This window comes from Chionomys nivalis, chromosome 2 (genome assembly GCF_950005125.1).
Source record: "Chionomys nivalis chromosome 2, mChiNiv1.1, whole genome shotgun sequence".
Classification (NCBI taxonomy): Eukaryota; Metazoa; Chordata; class Mammalia; order Rodentia; family Cricetidae; genus Chionomys; species Chionomys nivalis.
In genome coordinates this window covers 132,767,040-132,773,039 of record NC_080087.1, presented here as the reverse complement: position 1 = coordinate 132,773,039, position 6,000 = coordinate 132,767,040, and positions in this window count along the sequence as shown.

Genomic DNA, 6,000 nt, shown 5'->3' with positions numbered 1-6,000 from the left:
ATGAAGACAGTTTGCCAAGTGCCTTTACAATTTGGTTAACACACATTCAAACATACATACATACACACATACATACGTGTGTATGCATATATTTTTTATTTCAGTCTTTCACTTAAACAAATATATTTAATTCATTTTATAAAGCATGTTCATTGTATTATATTTTCTCAGTGCTGAAATCAGCTACCTGATACAAAGCAACTTAAAGGTAGGAAGGCTTAGCTCAGGCAGGAGATATGACTAGGCTATGTGTAATGGTCTATCCTGTCCCTTTAAGAGACAAACCCCAACCACCTTTCCCACCCTACATTGAGGCAGGAAGATCTTTTTTACTGCTTGTAGCCCGAGTCTCTCTGTCTCTCTGTCTCTCTCCCCCCTCTGCTCTTCTCCCCTTCTCCCTTCCCCTCCATAACCCACTAAATAAATATTCAACCTCACTCTGCATGGCGTGCCTACCCATCTCTGTCTCTCACCTGCTGGGAGCTTTGGCTTCCTGCCTGGAACTCGTGGCCCATAGCAGCCACTTGGGGAATTGCACCGTCTCTGCCTGGGACTGGCTGCTCTCAGGACCTGCTACCAGCTGCCTGTTGCCACTTCAGGGACCTTCACCATGGTCTCATGGCCCGCTGCCTGCCGCAGCCACTCGGGGACCTGCAGCACTTTTACTGAAACCATAACACTATCAAACTTCAAGACCCACCCTCCAGTTTACTTCTTGTGGTGAGATGTCACCTACAAAAACTTCCTCAATCTTCCAAAACAGCATCATCAACTGGGGACCAAGTGTTTCCAACATGAGGCTGTGGAAAACACTTCATATTCAAACCCTGACAGCATCTAGGACTGAACCCCTCATGCAAAAAGTGACTGACAGCTAAAAATATTAGTGAGATTTTGCTTTTGAAAGGTGGGTGTAGGGCTAGAGAGATGGCTTAGCAGAGACTTCCAGAGGACCCAAGTTCAATTCCTAGCACCCATAAGGCAGCTCACAACTGTCTCTTACTTCAGTTCTAAGGGCTCTGAAACCTTCACACCAATGCATATTAAATAAATTTTAAAAGAAAAGAAAGGAGTGTGACCCCCTCCCCACCACAGAAAAAAGTAAAATCCTGGAAGAATCCCAGGTAGAAGGATCCCATCCCTGCACTACTCTTCTTGCCTCAGGAACTGAGCCTTTCCTTAGCTGTTAGCTCCTCCCTATGCAGTGTGCAGTGGGGAGGCTGCTGGATGGAGAGAGCCTTTGATGGCCTACTCCTTGTCCTGGGACCATTTTAGAGTTAGAGGAAATTGTAAAGTCTGGAAAGTTCTATGCAGTGCTTGAACCACAGTTCATTAGAAAATTTATAAGTAAGTCAGACTTGGAACTGTGATTTAACAACAGCAAAAAAAATGTGTTCAAGGCCGACAATGTTTGCTTAGCTTGTTAGAAACCTGGGTTCCACCCTAAGCACTACATAAAACTGTCTGGTGTACACCTTTAATCCCAGCATTCAGGAAGCAGAGGCAGGAGGATCAAAAGTTCAAAGTCATCCTCTGCTATAAAGCTGAGTTCAAGGGCTGAGTTACATAAGACCTTGTCTCTAATAAATGAATGAGTGGATAAATAAACAAACAAACACGGAGATAAACATTTAATTTAAGGTAGCCAGGCCAAGTGGGCTTGGGTCTGCTAGCAGATGGGCATAACTTTAACTTTATTTCTGTTCTTCTGATTGGCTCTCCTAGACTTTCAGGCATAAGATCTTTCAATTGGGAAAGTTAAGGAAGAAATTCTATATTGTTTCCCAATCATTAGCTTATCTAACCCTTCTGGGCATTTGATAAAATGTCTAACACGAATGTGTCTTAATGGGTGTTTGCCTGGCGTCTTTCTGATCCTGAAGTATGTCAATGCAGTGATCTATAAAAGAGGAGAACACCCTACAGTCTTCACTTGTGGCAGTCAACTAATGAGGAACAGATATCAAATCAGAAATATAAGAAATATTCTAAAACCTTTTGTTTTCTCCTTGCTGGTAATATAGCTAGTGTTCCCAGAGGGAATCAATTTTTTTTCTCAAAACATTGGATCATGTTTGTAAACTATAAAAACCGAAAAACAAGAACAGCAAAACCTCACACACCTCTGATGTAGGAAATAGTAAATTTTCATTCACATTTAATTGTCATGTTGGCTGATGTAACAACTCTTTGTCTAGAAGCCTTTTGCATTGCTGTTTAATCAAAGCCATGGATGAATGAAGCTATATTAAGCCAGTCATGACTCCTGGTTTGAATATGAGACCTCCTTGTGGACTGGAAGAACTAGCGTTTTATAAATAGTGTATTATTTATTTATCATATTGTACTTATCATGTATAAAGTTGAGTAAGTAATTTGATTTAGGCTATCATGATGGGTAGTGTTAACAGAATCTAGAATCATATGGGAAATGGCATGCCTGTAGGGGTTATTTTGACATGGAAAGACCCATGTTAGTGGAAGACCTGAATAAATCCAGACCCCCCCCCCCCAGAGGGGGAAAAAATAGAGCCAAAAATCTAAGCAGGGAGAGAAGAATCAGAAATCTAGGATTAGCCTGTTCAGTGACTCTGTTTCAGGGACTAGATGAAGATAAAGTTAGATTGTAATCTTGAGAATAATCTTGAGAAACAGGGAGTTGCCCCCTTGTGATCATCACTGGTATTTTCGGAATTTTCTATGACGCCCTCCCTACCCCCTTCGGATTACTGGGCTGTGGTTTCTTCCCTTAAAAATCCCTTCTCCCAGTTATTGGGGGTCGAACTCCTCCCCTACATGGGTTATGAGTCTCGGGCCCCAGTGTACTGGTTCCTGTCTTGTTGAATAAACCTCGTGTGATTGCAGCAAGGATGGTCTCTCATGAGTTACTGGGGGGGGGGGGGGGGGTCGTGTTATCCCGAGACTTGAATGAGAGTCTTCTCTCACTGGGGGTCTTTCATTAGTTGTACGCTAATTGTCCTACTCACTCTGAGCAGGGAATGCTGGATAATATGGGTAAAGCAAGCTGACCACTGGCATGTGTTTGCCATTGCCCTCGTCTCCTAATCATGGATAAATTGTGACCCGCTCCATCAAGGTCCTTCTGCTGTGAGATCACCACTGAGAGAGACTGTAACTTTCAACTGTAAACCAAAATAATCCCTTTCCTTCTTGCTTCTGTCAATGTAGAGAAACTAAGAGATACGTGAAGTGCAGATATAGGAGAAGCAAAAGCCTAAGAGGAGAAATGGACTCTTTCTTAGGAGCGTCTGGCTTTCAGGTGAGGTGGGTCATGTGATGTGTAGTTGAGTTTTTTTATTGAGGTTTATTTTGGGGTTAAGCCCATTAAACCTCTCACCAGAAAGATTCCCTATGGCAGGTGAAAACTGGCTAGCTGGATCTGAGGGTGAGCAGAATAAATCAACCCAGGCCAGTTACCACTGTTGTTCTCTATTCCTTTGCGTGAAGAAGCAGAAGCCTAAGACATGATCTTCAGGTTTCTAGTTTTACAGCCGTAGTTGGAAAATTCCATAGGCAAAGAAAATGATAATGTGCATATCAAAATCACAAAAGGAGCAGGAAAACCTAACAAAGCGGTGCTCAGGAACCGGTGACACCACCCAGAGAAGAGCCAGTGAAGGGGAAATATCTGACATTCCAAGTTAGGTAAAGTTACTGAACAGCCCTGAACCTGGACTTCAGGGACACCCCCGACCTGTTTGTCTGGTAAGGGTGGGGCACACTACCTTCCTGCTTAGTGCCTGTCTTCTTTAGAAATTTCTATGTGGTCTGTAGTAGGTAATTTTGTAGGATTGACTCTATGTAAATTTGACTGTTAGAACAAAGAGTGAATGTTATCACTTTAAGGCCTCCTGGTGTGGGAGAATGAAAAAGCCATTCCATTGCTGGTGCAGGAGAAATTACACTGCTGAGGTGTTTTGGGAATGAATCCCTTTTTGAAGGGAGAATCTTGGCCTCACTAGGATTTTTCAGATACCACAGCGACTTTTTCAAAAAACAAGTGATCCCTTAGCCCTGCAAAACGGGTTATTCCATGTGGATTAGTGTGTTGGTCTGTCAGCTGTACATTTACTGTATAATGTGAGGTCCAAAAGTTTTTCATGAATGTTTGTGGAGGGTGGCAGGGGCTTGGCTGCAAAGAGGCAGATGCTAAAGAGGCCCATGTTCACTACATACACTGGTACATTTGTGTCGTTTCAGATATGTATGTCTAACGACACTTGAAACATGGCTGACGCAGTCAGTTTGCTAAGAACAAGGGCCTATGATTGTGTTCAAATGAATCTTGATGCAGTTTCAAAGCTTGAAGATCTAAAAAAGTTGGAAAGACTAAAGTTGGTTTTGCTTTCATGGCTACATTTTCCTCCTTGATCTCCATCATAATGCTGGCCATGATTTTACTGCCTTCATTTCTCTTTCTTCCCATTTTACATGTTCTTATTGATTGTTTAGTTAAGTAAAGCTAGCTTCCTCCACAAGAACAAAGACTCTGCTATTTCTCCACTATTGATGCATCCTCTTATGTCTACGCGCATGCAGAGAAAATATTGAACAAATAAATTACTTTGGTATGGGTATGTATCACTCCATTTTGTGGCCTTGTTCTTTGTTTTTTTTTTTTTGTTTTGTTTTTTTTAACTGAGTTCTCCACTAGCTTGTGGATTCAGCAGTAATTTAAGACTTATCTGGATGCCGTTTGTTGATGCTCAGCAGAGGACAAGTTTGGAAGCAGTGAGTGAGTGGGTACTGAGTCACGTCAATAGCCTCTTACTTACAAAGGCGTGTGGACCACGTTGCTCACTGTCCTAACCACTCCAGGAGGCAGCCATGGCCTCTGTTATCTCAAGGGGGGCCCCTCAGGGCACTATGTGATACGTTTCTGTCCCCAACCCTGTTTTATTAACACTAGTCAGATGGCTATATATTCTAATAGAGGCTGTCCTAAATAACACATTCTATTTCCAAATGAGTGAGTTTTTCATGATCTTATTTATGTGGGGAATAAAGATCATAATCTAAGGACCTTCTGGAATGGTATTACCTTTTTTCTCCTCCTCCTCTTCATTTACTTATTTTTACTTGAAATTTAAATGATGTCCTGTGCCTATAATCCTGAAACTCATGGGGTCAAGGCAGGAGAATTTCAAGAATAAGAAAAGTTTCATCTTTAGGATCAGGGAAATTGTGGTCTGAAAAGTGGATAAGTAACAGAAGAATTGTCCTAACCGATTTAAGCTTGAGCTTTTTGGTCGCATAGTTCCTAGTTAGCTCACACTGTCTTATGAGGTTAACCTTGTGGATTGAGAACGGTCATTCCCAAGTCCCTCAACACTGTGCTTTACCCCCCCTCCCACTTGGAGCTTGTTTCCCCCTGACATACTTATGTTTATAAATGGCCATGTGATATAGTTGTAGCACATGGATTGGAAGCCCAAGTCCAATGATGAAGTTACGAAAATGCTTTTACTCAACTGCTTTAAGTGGGATAGGAAAGTCAGGAGAGTCACAGAAATGCAGAGCCTGGCTGGCGTCCTTGGGCCTCTGGATGGACAGCTGCAGTCACATGCTTCTGGGCTTAGTAAGAGAAGCAAAGTTTTTCTCTTTTGTCACCATGTTCAGATTTTCCACGATTTAAGACATTCCTGGCCTTGGTTCTGTCTCAAAGCAATCTGCTAGGCTTTGTTGACTCTTCATGGGAAGCTGAAGCCGTATCCTCTCTGAGGAGTGGGGGAAAGGGACAGGAGTAGGGGAGGGCATGGGAACTGGGATTGGTATGTAAAATGGGAAAAGATAGATTTCTTTTAAAAAGAAAGAAAGAAAGGAAAGAAGAGAGAGACAGACAGACAGACAGACAGGCATTCTTGGCTCAATGGTCTGTCACAAAAATTATCTTAAACTAGATGTAGACTGTTTCTTGGGTTTCAGTGGCAACGTTAAAATCTTGCTATTGGATTTAAAATGGTTTTAGCGTGGGGAAAT